Source organism: Herpailurus yagouaroundi, unplaced genomic scaffold (genome assembly GCF_014898765.1).
Source record: "Herpailurus yagouaroundi ecotype Mexico unplaced genomic scaffold, PumYag 428, whole genome shotgun sequence".
Taxonomy (NCBI): Eukaryota; Metazoa; Chordata; class Mammalia; order Carnivora; family Felidae; genus Herpailurus; species Herpailurus yagouaroundi.
This window is the reverse complement of record NW_024412645.1, coordinates 4,094,104-4,110,400: the sequence shown is the minus strand read 5'-3', so window position 1 is coordinate 4,110,400 and position 16,297 is coordinate 4,094,104.

Below are 16,297 nucleotides of genomic sequence, written 5' to 3'. Positions count from 1 at the left end.
TCCATCCATCCATCCATCCATCCATCCATCCATCCATCCATCCATCCTTCCATCCATCCATCCATCCATCCATCCATCCATCCATCCATTCATCCACTCACCCACCCAACCAGCCACCCAGCCAGCCAGCCATCTGTCTACCCATCCATCCACCCACCCACCCACCCACCCACCCAACCAACCATCCTTCCATCCATCCATCCATCCATCCATCCACTCACCCACCCAACCAGCCAGCCAGCCAGCCATCCATCTGTCTACCCATCCATCCACCCACCCACCCAACCATCCCTTCATCCATCCATCCACCCATCCATCCATCCATCCATCCATCCATTCATCCATCCACTCACCCACCCAACCATCTTTCTATTCATCCATCGAACCATCCATCTATCCATCCATTTACTCATCCATCCATCTATCCTTCTACACACCCACCCATCTATCTATCCATCAATCCACCTACCCACCCACCCATCCCTCCTTTCATTCAACCAATGTTCATTGAGTACCTCCTCTGTATGTTCTACTACTACCGGAAAATCCAGGGCTGAAAATAGACCAGACATTACCCTCATAGAGTTCACAATCTTGCAGATATCAATCAAATAATCAACTGAATCATTGTTTCTCACTTCTTTTTAATTTTTTTTTATTTATTTTGAGAAAGAGAGAGAGAGAGAGAGAGCACAAGTAGAGGAGGGTCAGAGAGAACTAGAGACAGAATCCCAAGCAGGCTCTGCAACATCAGGGCAGAGCCCGATGTGGGGCTTGAACTCACGAACCGTGAGATCATGACCTGAACAGAGATCGAGCGTCAGACGCTTCTCTGACTGCACCACTCAGGTGCCCCTCACCGTTTCTCACTTCGAACCGATTCCCCCCGGTGGGCCCAGAGAAACCCTTGGAAAACCCAAATCCCTGACCCCCATTAGGCTGGAAACAATGACCCCCTCTAGACTACGGAGAAAATACCCTCTCGATCATCACTGCCAGAGACGGAAGGTGTTATAGCCTTTGAGAAGTGATTGTACTACAGCCCTGAAAATGTAAAATCTACCTTAGGGCCCTGTGAATCCCCCTCCCGGGAGTCTCTCCCACAGAAATAAATGTGCGGCACTTAAGGCCATGTGCTCTGAGAACGTTTGCCGCGGCATCCTGTGTGATGGCAAAAAATCAGAGAGGCAAAAGCCCACACGAATGCTCTCAGTCAGGAAACAGTGAGTGCGGGAGGGTGTGTCCACACCACAGAATATTACAGAGCCCTTGACAGGAGGGGAAAAGGCTATACCAGTCAGCTCAAGAGTTTGCAGGAGATGTTTTGAGTGGGCAAAGCAAAGCGGAGGAAAGCGCGTGCGACACGCTCCCTTTGCTGTGACCGGAGCCTCGATCACAAACCTTCACCCACGTTTTTGTATGTGTCTGGTTATGATGATGTGAGCACCGGGACAGTTATGACAATCGTAAAGGAATTAGGACCAGGTCGTTAACTCGGGTCACCTGGTCGGGCAGGTGGTCTGAGGTGGAAGGGGGGTGGGGGTGGAGGAAGCCGAGGAAAGAGAAGAGGGGAGATAAAACCGTCAGCGCTGAAGAAACACGCGGGTGACGTGACAGTTACACAGGTCCCTGAAATGACATACACGGGGAGGGTGTCAGGGGATTTTAAAAGCTGGACAGAAAGGAAACTCGTCTGATCACGCCTCTCCCCACCCCCCACCCCAGCCCGCCCGCCCCCTGTCCTGCCACACGTCCTGTCTCTGGTCTCCCAGGCTCCCACGGAGACATCCCACGGAAACAGCACCTACTGTTTACCAGGCCAGCTGTCGGGCTTTTTGAGCTGATTCGTCAGCCTCATACGGCCCTGGGTTTACTCGTCTCTGTTCTGATCCATACTGTTCTTACCAAGTGCAATCACCTCCGTCCAAAGCGGCCTTTCCTTCTCGACGCTCAACTGCGTCTGACTGATTCCCGTTCTCAGAGAAGGAAACTGAGGTTCCGAGTGGCCCACATAGCTAGTGAGACAGGATTTGAGTGCAAGGCTCTGACCCTTCGGCCTGGACTCCTTCCCTTCCACAGAAGACCGCTCCTCGGAGAAGGAGGACAAGACGTGAGTCTGGTCCAGACAAAGCCATCTGAGGGTTAGATTCTCCCATCTCGGCTGGGGTCTTTGCTCAGACACATGTTCTGGAAACGCAGGGCCAGGAGTGGAAGCAACCACCGTAGGCGTAGACGTGGTCAGGACCCCTCACGCCTCCCAGCGGGGAGAAGCCCTCGGCCCAGCCCCCCGCCTGGGGCCGTCACCACCGCTCACCTAATATTCACCTGCCTCATTGAACAGCCTCTTGCCGGTTCCCGACCTCCCTGCCTCCCGTTGTTGGAAAAGCATCAGCCGGGCCTGTGGCCGGAAAGCAGGGGCGGGGCCCTGCCAGGCTTTAATCAGATGCTCCTGTCGTCGCGCTCTGCCCCCGCTGTTTGCGCCAGAAGTTTCCCCGAGAGCCTGAGGACAGAGGTTGCCTGAACAAGGCCTAATCGTTCGGAGCCTCTGCCGAATAGGCAGACGGGGAGCTATGGGCCATCGTAGGGCGTGGCTGTCCACTAAGATCTCTGACTGGGTGAGTGCCAGCCCAGAGAGGGGGAGCGCCTCGCCTGAAGCCACACAGCAATCTAACCAAAGCGGCCAATACTCCCCAATAACACAGGAGAAGGCCACCTCGCATACAAAAATCCGCCTCCTCCGGCGACGCGCACGGGGGGGGGGGGCTTCGCATACAAAAATCCTCCTCCCCCTCCTCCCTCCTCCTCCCCTTCCTCCCCCCTCCTCCCCCTCCTCCTCGTCATCTGGCAGCCATGGCCCATCCTGGAGGTCTTGCCAAGCCCCTGCCCGATGCTAAGGGCTCCACATGAGCGCCCTCAGAATCTAACACCCTTGGGCCATCTTACCACTTCTGCCCCCTTCCCATACCTCCCCAACTTCGTCTTTGTCTTTTTTTTTTTTTACTCATTTTTTCCCACCTGAGTCTAAAGCAATAACGTCCACGAAACCACCGCCGGGATGCACGCGTTAGGTGTGTGCCCAAAAGATACGAAAACAAACACACAAACAGGACACAGAAACGGTGCCCCCCTCCCCTCCCACTGAATGCAAAGTGCCCTTCGACGAGCGCCGTGAGCTTGCCCTTAACCTTCACGACGACCCTTCATGGTGGGGAGACCACATGCCCATTTCAGCGGTGAGGCAAATGCAGGTCCACAAGGGCTCTCAGAGTAGCCTGGGCCACCAGCCCGAGAGAGGCAGAGACACGGTTCAGACCAGGGCTTGTGTGACAGGCTGAGGCTGGGCTCAAAGCCCTTCCCTCTGCTGCTTTAAGAAGCCAAACGTGCCAGGACCCTGTCAACCCCGCTCGGCAATGGCAAATTACTAGAGGTGAAAGGCGTCACCCAGTCACCGGGGTTCCCCACCTACCGACGCAGACACTGAGGCCCCGGGGGGCAAATCACCCAGCCACGGGCAGACCCCGAGCCGCCTCGACCCCTACCGCTGGCAGTCCCGAGGGGCCTTCCCGGCGCTTCTCCAACCTGCGTCCCGTCCTACACCTGTGTACCTTTTACTTCCCGTGATATTTGTTTTGCTTCCTGAGATATTTGTCATTTTCTGAGATATGACAGGGGGAATGTCCGCTCAGTGAAGAAGCCAGGGAAAATGGATGAATCTTTCTACTGCACCGAGGCATAGAATCTTCTCAGGTGGGCCAAGGTCCAGGCCAGCCGGAGACAGGCGGAGGGAGCAGCGGCTGCAGAAAAAGAAGTTCCCTCACCCCCCGCCCACCACCCCCCGCCCAAGAAACCCTGGAACAGCCACAGCACCTTCTTTGGAGTCCTGACCTCTGCACAAGGCCTTTCTCCTCCCGGAATGTTCTTCACCCCAAACTCGCCCACAGCCATTCAGCCTAAATGCTTCCCTGAGCAGCCTCTGCAGGTGAGACCTCTGTTTTTTCTCGTTCTCTGTTTTTACCAGGGAACCATCCAGCAGAACTCGTAACCATGATTGCACCGGCGGGTTGACCCGATGAATGTCTCCCCCTGACTCCGCAGCTCCGTGAGGGTCAAAGGCCCGTCTTCCCGGCTCCCTGCTGCTTACCAGCTCCAGGCTCAGAGTGGGTCCTGAAGAAATAGTTGTTAAATGAACGCATGTATGAATGAGTGCCTTGCCTTGAAGACTAGACCCCTTATAAGTCTTAACATCCTCTTAGCACCCAGGGGAGGGAGGGAGGGAGGAAGGAAGGAAGGAAGGGAGGGAGGGAATGAGGGAGGGAGGGAGGGAGGGAGGGGCACTGGGTGGCTCAGTCAGTTAAGCGTCCGACTTCGGCTCAGGTCACGATCTCATGGTTCTTGAACTCGACCCCCGCTTTGAGCTCTGGGCTGACAGCTCGGAGCCTGGAGCCTGCTTCCGATTCTGTGTCTCCCTCTCTCTCTTCCTCTCTCTCTCTCTCTCTCAAAAATAAATAAACGTTAAAAAAATTAAAAAAAAAAAAACAGGGGAGCCTAAAGCCCAGAGAGGGGAAAAGATTTGCCCAAGGTCACACAGCAAGACAGCAGCCAAGTATCAGAGTCTCTAGCACAGCCCTACTGGCCGGCCCTGCTCCCCCATTTTAGGCACCAGCGGCCGAGAAGGCTGGCACCGGCCGCGAGGGACCCTGGCAGGTGGCTGGCCAGAAGCCAGACTAATGCGGGCCTCCCGACTCTCCCTCCCGTGAGCCGCGCGGTCCCAGGCAGAAAGCAGTTGGGGAGATCGGCCCTCCTTGTCACAGACAATTGAATTCCAACCAATTTATCTGTCAGGACGGCACTCACAGACCCGAATCCTAGAGCTTATGACTCTGTAGTCAAAATACACCCCTGACGCCTTCCCCTTATGAATTATGGGCCCGCGTCTCAGGCGAGAGGCTCCAGCTGACCTACTTCCCTCTCGAGGCAGATCGGGAGGAGGGCTGCAGGCAGCGGCCTAGGGGGTTTTAACTCGCTGTCGGTGGATTCCCGTCCATCAGCTACGGGAATGGAGGGCTGGGCACCGGGGCGGCGCCTGGCTGGTCCTGGGCGACTGTGCCGGCCGCGGTTCAGGGCCCAGCGGCCACGGCCCACAGATGGCCACGGCCCAGCGGCCACTGGCTTCTAGACATGAGTCGGGGGTGCAGATGAGGCCTGTCAGGGAGTCAAAGCCACCCAGGGCCTCTAAGGCCACCCGCCCAGGGAAAGGGGATGCAGCTTGCCCGGGGCAACCCATGTGTGCCTGAGAAGGTAAGGCCGGCACTGGTTTCTGCGTCTGCCTGTCTGTCGCTTCATTCATTCATTCATTCATTCAGGCTGTCATTCATTCATTCACTCACTCACTCAGTCAGCATCGACTCATCCCCGTGGCATGTGGGAAAGACTCAAATTCTGGAGTCCGGTAGGAATTGGGCTCGGCTCGTCCCCGTCAGGCACGTTGGGCCCCCCCGTTCATCTCTCCGTGCCTCGCCTTGCTTACCTGTAAAATGGGATAAGAGCTCGATGGTGAGGCTATTGTGTGTAGCACAGGGCCCAGCACAAAGCAGCTGGTATCAGCCCTTGTAGTTACCATCAGGCCTCTAATTCAGAGATGTGAAAAGACAGCGATCCTGGGAGCAGATGCATGAGCTAATTTCTTATTAACGAGTGTGACCGGGTGAGTAATTACTACATGCCAGGCACTGGAGCTTGACCCAGGGACAGGCGAAGAAACAGGTACCTGTAGGAGGGTACAGAGGGGGATGTACTCATGGAGGGCTTTCTGGAGGAGGAATCCTAAGCTGGGTTTTGCAGAACGAGTAGGAGTTTTCCGCAGAGAAGTAAGGGAAAGGCATGGCACACAATGGGAAGATCAGGGTTAATAGCCCGGAGGCTCCAAAGGCCTCCTAGACTCAGGGAAGGAGAAGGAGTTCCAGACAGCTGAACGTGGGGTGCATACGTGGACGAGGGAATCAATGAGGCCTGAACAGCAAAGCTGGGAAGCAATGACACTTAACCAGACTCATGATTCCTGACGGTCCCACCACTGGTTCGGAGAGTCACCGAAGCCCTACTATGTGCCAGGCTCTTTACTGATGTTGCCTCCCTTAATCATCCAGCCGTCGGAGCTGGCTTCCATATCACCCTTCGGACAGATGGGAAAACTGAGGCCCCGAGAGTTAAATACCTAGCTATTCAAAGCCACACAGCCCGGGAAGGGAAAGAACCAGGATTCGAACATAGGTCCCTGGGTCTCCTCACTCCGCGCCTCTCCACGCATGCAGGCCTGGGCCAGGGGCAGTGTGGGTGATGCGAAATTGTCCGAATGTGGGCGTGCGCGTTGTGTGCGCAAATATATGCACGAGCACCCGTGAGTGTGTGTGTGTGCGGGCCTGCCTGCAGTGTGGGCACGCGTGGATGAGCATACGAGTATGTCTGGGTAGATGTGTGCATGCGCGTGTGCATGGACACGTGCCTGCTGCGCGTGCTGGTGTGCGTTTGCGCAAACACGTGCACGCGCCTAGCCTGGGTAACGCACGGCCAGGCGTAAGTGCGCGTGTGGGTGCCCGTGCGTGTCACGTGGGCCTGACCACGGCCCATGCGTACGCGTGCACCCCTGTGTGCACGCGCCGCGGCTGCATATAAGCCCTGAGCACGCGTGCGTGTGACTGCATTCCTTTGCCTGTGTGTATGCAAGTGCACGCATGCGTACAGGCATGAACGCCTGGTACGGGGGATCCAGGCACGTGTGCGTGCGTCCCCGGAGGGGTGGGGGTCTCCCCACGTGCGCATCTCCTGCCATGCCCCCCCCCCCCCCCCCCCAGCAACCTCCGGCGCAAGCCCCAGAGGCTAGAAGACGGGCCTCACTGCTCCTCTCAATGTCTCTCAAGCCAATGGTCCGACTCCGTCAATACCAGGAGGACGGATATTTTCAGGTAGTGATTTTCGTATAAAAAAAAATGACAGCCTCATAAATCAGGCCAAAGCTGCGGTCATCACAGCCTCGGGATTAAACACACCCGGCGGCTTGTTTCCGCATAAATCGCACGAATTGGACTTGGGCCAGGCTAGGTGAGGTGCTAGGTCAGTGCGGTCTGCGGGGGTCACTCTCTCCGCCGTCCGTGTGGGGCCCGGAACTTGCTGGGCAGGTCCCTAGAGGCAGATGCTGGAGGGTCAGAGGAACGGAGGGAGAGCCCCGGGCTCCTGCCCCAGCCGTGCGACTCCCCGCTGTGCATCTTCGGGCAGGTCAGTTGACCTTTCTGAGCCACGGTCTCTCTCTTCTGTAAAATGGGAATATCGGTCACACTTCGTGGAGGTGTTTTGGGATTAGATGAGACGAAGCAGCAAGGACCTGGCTCCACGCAGTCCGTTCCCTGCTCCTGTGGTTTGCTCTCTTTTGCTGCCACGAGCTCAGATCTGGAGGCAAAGCCCCACCTCGGAGAGGGGACCCCGCGGGGCCCGCTCACCTCGTCTGGACGGGCGCTTCCTCCCCGGAACCCACAGATCCCTCAGGGAAGGAGAGGGAGGGGGGCCGCCGTTTGAACGGCCCTGTCAGCTCTGGGCTGACGCTGCAGACAGCGCGGCCCGAGACGTCGTCTCGGCCGTGGCCCTCCTTCCGCGTGCTCCTGAACCCGTCCATCCGGAGGATCTTGCACCACCATAGGGTGACATGCAAGCGGGGCCAGAATCCCAGGCCCTCCTCTGCGGCAACGCAAACCTCAGTTTCCTCATCTGTAAAATGGAGGCATACCTGCTTCCTAGAGGTGCCATCACGATTCAACAAGATAATCCATGAAAAGTGCTCGTTAAGAATCCCTGGCTAGGGGCACCTGGGTGGCTTGGTCGGTTAAGCATCTGACTCTTGATTTCGGCTCAGGTCGTCGTCTCACGGTTGGTGGGTTCGAGCCCCGCGTCGGGCTCTGTGCTGACAGCTCGGAGCCTGGAGCCTGCTTGGGATTCTGTGTCTCCTACTCTCTCTCTCTGCCCCTTCCTCTGCTCTCTGTCTGTCTCTCTCTTTCTCTTAAAAATAAATAAAAACATTAAAAAAAAATTTAAAGCTGCACTTTGGTCAAGGTGAACTTGTGAAATGCACCTGGACACCCGTAGCCCCATTGCCCCTCCCTGGTTGATAATACAGATCTGAAACGCCAGCCGGTGAAGCGGCCAGGGGGCCGGCCCTTCTCCTTGAGGAGCCCAGGTTGTCAAGCACCATGCCCTCTGCCCCCTTCCTGACCGGGGCCCCCGGGAGCCTCAGCTTTCTGCACCCCATCTCTCACCCACAGTGGGTCACCTGCTCACCTTTCTCCCAACACAGAGTCCCCATGTCTTTCCTTCCCTATTGCTCTGTGCCTGGAGCCTCGTGAACATTTTGCAAATAATTCTGCTTCCTCTCTTCAAACTGTCCCAGTCAGGGCTGCCAGGACCTGACTCAGTTTCCCTCTCCTCCCCTTGCCCTTCTCTCCCGCCTCTGGCTCCTCCCTCCCTTCCCCTCCTCTTCCCTCTTCCCAGATTCCTCAAACTCCCCAAATCCAAGGCTTGTCCTGTCTCCGGTAGCCCTGGGTTCCCGTCCCGGCTATAAGCTTCGGGCAAATTACGTCATCTCTCTGAGCTTGCTGCTAATAAAAGTCTTGGTCTCATCGGACTATTGAGGGAATTTCGTGAGAAAGTATACATAAGGCACTTGGCACCGTGCCGGCACCTGGCAGGCACTCAGTATACGCTCCTGCCTGTTACGGCTGCCCGTCCTCCTGCTGTTAGTACTGTTACTATCATCCTTGGGCAAGAGAAAGCAGGGCAGGGCGATCGGGAAGAGGGAAACGTCTCTGAAATATAATGTAACATGGCTCCTGTGGCGGATTGCAGGGAGGAGACCGCCAAGGGCGAAGAGAATAGGCCCCCGAAAACTTGTACGAAGTTTCCTAATACTCTGAGATGCCATCAAAGTTCCCAGTGTGGTCCGAGAAGATTGGCTTCCCCGGGGAACCAGCACAACATCCCTGTAAATCACACCGGGTTAAATGGAGCCAGCGGAGTTGGAAATGCCTTCCCCACCCTCCCAATTTCCACCAAAGCAGCCTCCCAGGCCCCCTTCCTCAAAAGAATGCTCAGATTCCAGGGCTGGGAATGGTGAGGCCCAGCCGGCTCTGGTATGCAGCCCGTGGGGACCTGGGATCCCTCCGGAGCTTCCAGAAGGACCAGAAGTCTCGGGTAAAGCCGCCCAGCGAGACTGACTTCCCCTCCATAGTGTGTCCTGTTCCCAGCAAGCAGCTCTCAGTGGGTCCTGCTTCTCTCCCGCTCAAGAACTCACCATGGCTGCCGTAGCCTCACGGCCGCAGTCCAACTCCTCGTGCTGACACGTGAGGCCCTTTACAGGGTCTTACACCTGCTTTCCCACCTCATTTACTCGAGTCTCCATGCTCTTTCTACCCACAGATGCCACAGGTGGAGCCACACCAGGCTGTCCAGCCTGCCCCAGTGCCTCCCAGTCTTCAACTTCCTTCCAGACTGTCTGCACAGGCTGCTCCCTCTGCCTAGAATTCCATTTGCTTCCTCCTTCCCTCTGGAGAACTTCTACTGATCCTTCAAGACCCGCCTCACATGGTGCCTTCGCAGTGAAATTGGCATTGGCTCAGTGAAATTGACCTAGTTCATACAACCGTGGGCACACAAGCCTGTGACGTCACCCACGGAGACACAAGAGGTCACGGATAGAATGGCCCTTATGAATCATCTAGTGTCAGTCCTACTTTTCAGTAACAGGATTCTTTGTTCAAACCTAACTTTAAAGTGGAATTACAAAGTATAAAATGGATAAACGTAGGTCAGCCCCAGTGGAGGTGGGATAAGGGTCCACATTAGTTAGGAGTCTGTAGGTCACGAGTTATAGAAACTCAACTCATAATTGCTGAAGAAGAAAAAAAAAAAGTGTTTAAGCTCATAGGCTCCTATAACTGAAAAGTCCTAGCCATCAGGTATGGCTGGATCCAGGAGTTGGAAAGACGGCATCGGGAATCTGTTTTGTATTTTGGTTTTATTTCCTTTTGCATTGGCTTCATTCTCAGACAAGCTCTTCCCAAATCATGACCAAGATGACCCTCAAAGCCCTAGTCTCTCATTCCCCTGGCTCGGCCACCACAAAGGAAAAAGAGACTCATTCTAGCTAGTTCTAGGAAAAATACCAGGAAAAATGTTCAGTGGTTCTGATTGGCCACACATGAGTCATGTGATTGCTCTAAACCAATCACCGTGGCCAGGGCGATTTGCTGGTTTTACTGGCTAATCCCGGGTCAGAGCCACCCTCTAAAGCGAGGAGGTGGGTTAATCCCTCCAAAGCTACATAGACTAATAAGAGTGGGGGAAGAGAGATTCCCCAAGGGAAAATCAGGGTTCTAACACCCCAAAAAAGGAGTCTGGATGGTCTCCCCAAAACTGATGCCCACTCTGCTGAAATCTTATGTCCCATCTGCCTTTTTCTTAAGCTCCCAAGACCTTTTCTGAAACCCGGGGGCTCTGCAGGACATGCTTTGAAAACCGTACATCTAGTCCCATTCTGCAGAAGGAAAAATAAAGCCAGAGAGGGAAAGTGGCTCCCCAAAAGTCACACAACACACTCCATCCCCGCACTCCCAATCCTGAAAGAGCCCAAAGCCTCCTTGATGAATCTCTTCCCCGCTGGGTCCACAGCATCTCCATTACCCAGCTTGGCTGAAAGGATTTGTCAGTTGTCGGCTTGCTTGTCGAACTAAATTAATGCTTTACATTTCTCCTCCAGTTTGCAAACTTTTTAAAAATTAATCCCATCATTTCAACAAGTGTAACAACTAAATTATCATCTTTACATGATTAAGGAGCCTGCCGCGTCTTCTCTTGGCAAACACTGCATGCACATAATTTTACTAAATGTAATAAACCAACCATAGAACTATTAATTTTGCCATGGTATTCATAACAATTAGAAACGCATGAACCTTAAAATGATAAAAACCGAATGGAATACTGAAATTGCAGGAAATCCCCAACCCTCCCTCTACAGGCTGGAGACAATGTCATGAGATGCAGATTAGGGTCGAGAGATAGAAATTGGGTGTCGTTTGCCTCATAGCGGCATCGTGATACACCCAGAATGTAACAGACCAGGGTAGGAGCACTTGGTTAGCTCGACGAAGCATCCCTCAAAATCTAGACGTCTATGGGAAACAAGGTACTAGGAAAAAGTCCCCACCTGTTTGGAGCTTTAATAGCCTGTAAGAGAGTCTAGTCCTGAAATAGCAAATACATGGGGAAGATTCCATCACCGCATTTCCCACACCCATGGCAGACATTATTAATTGATCACAGAACTCTTTCCTGCCAAGGGCAGACATCTTGGCAAGCTCAACACCTCCCTCCGAGGCAGACATTACCAATCAATCACAACATGCTCTTACTTACCGTTGCAAATTTAGCCCAATCTTGCAAGTTAACCGGGAGAGAAACTGCAGAGAGGAAAAGGCTGCAGAGAGGGAAATGACTTGCTCAAAGTCAAGTAGAGATTCAGGGCAGAGTCTAAAGAGAAGTCGTAATGCTGTGGCTTTATCACTACAGGCCAAGAGGTTGAGCCCCCACTGACAGACTATTCCTGTCTTAACCTGCTAAAGAGAATGCTTTCTCTACAGATTCCTGGCAGATCAAATACCCCATCATCCTCTCTCCTTTTCCTTCTCCAACCACCTTATCAATTTTATACTAGCCCTTTTCTTTCCTGCATTATTGGTGGGACAGCCCATTGGTACAACTCTCCTAGAGAACAATTTGGCAGTCTGTATCGAAAACCTTCAGCATCAAATATCCCCTTGCTCAGAATTCCTAGGATTTATCCCAAGAATTTAAATGGACAAAGGCCCGGAGGTAATAGCCTAATAATTTGAAAATAGCCTAACAATTTCAATGATTTTAGAGATATTAAAAAAAGAGATTTATTAAGACAGAAGATTATAACAGTATTTTTTTAGTAACAAATACAACTTTTCAAACAGTATATGTAGTTTGGTGTCATTTCCACAAAAATAAAGACGGACAGACATATACGTACGCAGGGTTGCCCTACACGGTGGCCCAGGTTGTGTACCGGACAACTATGATCACTCAAGAATGAGGTATGAAACGTGCCACTGGCAGTGGGCAATGCAACATCCCTGCATGTAGCTTTCAAAGTATGAAAGGTTATCTGCCAAGATAGGAAGAGTGGCTACTGGTGAGAGTGATTTTATTTTTAATCCTCATCTTGATGTTCTAGTATTTTCATAATGAACATGGCTCACTTGTGTAAAACATATAAAATAATAATTCTTCCAAAGCACTTCCTGCTTGAAATCCACTCGTTACATATCCTGGCTTATTTCATTATATATCCTGGCTTCGGCTTGTATCTGTGTGTGTGTGTGTGTGTGTGTGTGTGTGTGTGTGTTGCTTATTTTACAATATTAAATGATCATTAATGAAGGACCTATGAGGCTCAGGCATTGTGCTGGGGACGCAATCTCCATCTTGATGAGTTTCAGATCTAATGAGAGGGACGTACATCAAGCAAATGACTTGCAAACCATTGTGAGCCAGAGCTGTGAGGGAGGGCTAGATAGAGCATCCCGCCGTGGTGTGCCATGGGGGGAGGCTCTGGGAAGGCATCCAGAATGTTCCATAAGGTGCACTAGAAGGCAGCCTTGTCTTCCCCCAAGACTAAGCATCCGGTGGCAGATACTGTGCCTTGACATTCTTAGATCGCAGAACGGGAAGCCCAGACGCACCCCAATAGAGGCGGGGGCCAACCGGCTTCCAACGTGCACCTGTAGGTAGGGTGCTGAGCCTGACACTCTCCATAACACTCAGTCTAATACCTCAGAACTTTGAAGTCAGCAGATCTGGGTTTGATCCTAGACAACAACTGAACCTCAGTTTCCTCGTCTGTGAGTTGGGAAGAAGCACAAGTTTCTAACTCCTGAGGATTAAAGCCATGCACGATGCCAGGCTCGGAAGAAATGTTCTATCAGTGGTGGCATTTATTATTTATTGTTGCTCGTATTAGCTCGGGGGCTCGGCTGATGAAGGCAACAGCCCCACCCAGCCCCTCTGGACAGGACCTGAACGGGATCGGAAAGGAAGTGTTTTCCCGACCGGGCGAGCTCCCGTCATCTCCGCCACGGAAGGCAGGGCTGGCCCAGAGGGCTGGGACAGCTGGTGGCAGAAGTGACCTAGATATCGCAACGTGCACCGCCCTCCCCTCCCCTCTGTCTACCATCCAGGCCCCGAGTGCTCGGCCCCAGACATTTTTCCCCATAGACGGCAGCTCGTTTCCTCCGAGGAAATTGCAGTCTGTGCATTTGTGACCCCTTCGTTGGCCCCAAATGCTTCTCTGTCGGCCAAGAATCTCCCATTTTCCTCCTTGGGGCGCGTGGAAATCTCGTTCCCGAATGAGAGGAGGTCGACCCGGAGTCAGGAGTCCTGGCTTTCTGGGCAAGTCTCCCTGGCCTCAGTTTCGCCACCTATAAATGGAGGGCTGGGTTTGAGGTTCCTACAGGGTCTCCTAACCCTGAGTCTGGCTGACTTTATTTTTTTTTAATGTTTTATTTATTTTTGAGAGAGAGAATGAGAGAGAGAGAGAGAGAGAGAGAGAGCAAGGTGGGGGTAGAGAGAGAGGGAGACAGAGGATCCAAAGCAGGCTCTGCACTGACAGCAGCAAACCCAATGTGGGGCTCGAACTCACAGACCCTGAGATCACGCCCTGAGCCGGAAGTTCAACCCACCGAGTCACCTAGGCCCCTGCAGTCTGATTCTCTGATACTGCGCAGGTCTTGGCTTCAGACAAGCCTCCTTGTTGGGTATCTCCCTCCCCTCAGCCTGGGGCGATTTCCTTGCAGAGCCTCTGTGCCTTTGTACGGGCCCTTATACCTTCCAAAGGATGCTGTTCCCAGTCCAGTTTCCCTTCCCCGTCCTTGAAACAAAACCCAAACCACCTTTGCCCGAGGCCCTTCCCCGAACGACCACCGCAGGCTCCCAGCTCCCAGGGGAAGCAAAAGCCGTGAAGTCCAGGCCTACCTCCAAAGAGCTCACGGCCTGGGAGCACATTGTTTCCATATACCGCGGTTTTCCAGGGCTTTCCAAAGGGTAGCACGTGCAGATTGAGGTAGGAGAGAGGACACCCGTGCTATTGCTGGCTTTCTGGTCGAGAGCATGGGGCTCGGGCAGGTGAGTGGCAGGGACCAGTGTGGGCCGGCAGGTGGGCGGGGTCCAGATCCGGTAAGTCCTTGAGAAGCTAGAGGAAAGATTTTGGGCGGGGGGGGGGGGGGGGGTGAGTTGCATTTTGGAGGTGTCTCTGGCCTCTGTGTGGCCAGTGAACGGGGAGAAGGGACCGGGGAGTGCCCAGTGCAGTCCTCGAAGACAAGGAACTCGGGGGGACCGGTAGGGCGGTGGCGGTGAGGGCAGGGAGAGGCCGACAGACTCAAGACAGCTTTGTAAGGTAGGTTGTCAAGGCGCTGGGGACGGCTGTGCCTGGGGGTTCGTGGGGGAGAGGAATTGAGGGCGCGTCCCGACAAGACAGAAGTGTTCCGCCTATGTACAAGGCAAACCACCGCAGGGGAGAGCGAGGAGGGAAGGGGAGGGGGTGGGTTCAAGGCATCAACCGTCTACACCGCAGATGCTCCAGAGCAAACAGGAAGGTGCCGATAGCCACGTTGGTCCAAGGGCCCAGTAAATGAAGCCCCACAGAATGGACGTACTGCAGTGGAGAGGGGGCCGGGGTGTTCCATGAAGGCTCGGAGAGCCTTCTAGACCCCGAGGCCTGGCCAGGACGCCCTCACCTCACCAGAGTCCTGTACCCACCGGAAGGCCCACTTCCAGGTGCCGGAAGACCCGGGCTTGCCCCGGCGGCCGCTCTCCGGGCCTCGCGGGGTCGTCACGGGGGTCGGAAACCAGAGAGGGTGCGTGGGAAGGGGAAAGAGAACTTTCTCCGGGTGACAGAGGGAAAGCGCTAGGCAAGTCGTGCTGGGCATTGTTATCAACTGCCGGCCACCTGCCCAGCCACCCGCCCCTCTGGCCCCACCTCCTTTTTTTTTTTTAATGTTTATATACTTATTTTGAGAGAGAGAGAAAGAGAGTGAGCAGGGGAGGGGCAGAGAGAGAGGGAGAGAGAGATCCCCAAGTAGTCTCTACCCTGTCAGCACAGAGCCCGATGCAGGACTTGAACCCATGAACCGTGAGATCGTGACCTGGGCCAAAACCAAGAGTCAGACACGGAACTGACTGAGCCACCCAGGCGCCCCCAGGCCCCAGCTTCTTAGGCCCTGATGGGCAAAGAGACGGCTCAGCCTCCCCGACAACCCCCAGAGATGCCCCAATCTGTGTCTCCGAGGGGCTGGGGGACGATCGTTGCCAGCAACCTGGTCCACACAGGGTCTGCCCGCCACCCCAGCTGGGACATCACCAGGACTCAATCGTGTCCCTTAATCAAGCAGCTTGTTCTCAAATGTGAGCGCTGGCCTCACGGCCAACCGGATAAGTCTTTCCGTTTGATTCGAAACTCCACATTTTTCCTCTTTAGAAACATGTCACTGACATTCCCCCGTTTCATTACTCTTGGTTGTCCGGCCCGGCCGTTAGGGAAATTGCCAGCCCGGGGAGGCTGCCTGCGCCCCACGCGGTCCTGGCTTGCCTGGACTGTGACCCACCCCCTTCCTGGGCCGCTGACCCCCCCCCCCAGCTCACAGGCCCCAGACCCCACAAGCTGCCCCCACCCCACCCCAGGCCTCCCCATGGCGGGCTCCCCCCTCTGCCAGGTGCTGACTGTGTCTCACCAAGTCCTGTCCCCCGTCCCCTCCCGGTCTCCCTATCTCTGCCTTTTATGGCCTCCGTCTCTCCTCCGGGCTGCCAGCACCTTCCTGCCTCTTTATGTCTCCGCCTCTTTTTTCCTCCCACTCTGCATTTACGTATCCAACAAGCACATATTGAGCGCCTACTGTGGGCCAGGCACTTTCCGGAAGCTGGGGATGCGGCACTAACATGCGGTCCCTGTGTTCACGAGACAGTACACAAGAAGCCTACAGAGGCAGCAGATTATATTTTTCAGACATGACCACAGTGGTCACCCCCACCCCCCCAAACGGCAGGTGCGAGAGCCAAGGGAATGGCTGTCGCCGTTTTAAGCCACTGAGTTACGCAGTACTCAACCCGGCAACATGGCCCCATGACGCCGGTGGGGGCGAGCGCTAGCAAGAAGACTCAAGCTAGGTGAGGAGATGCG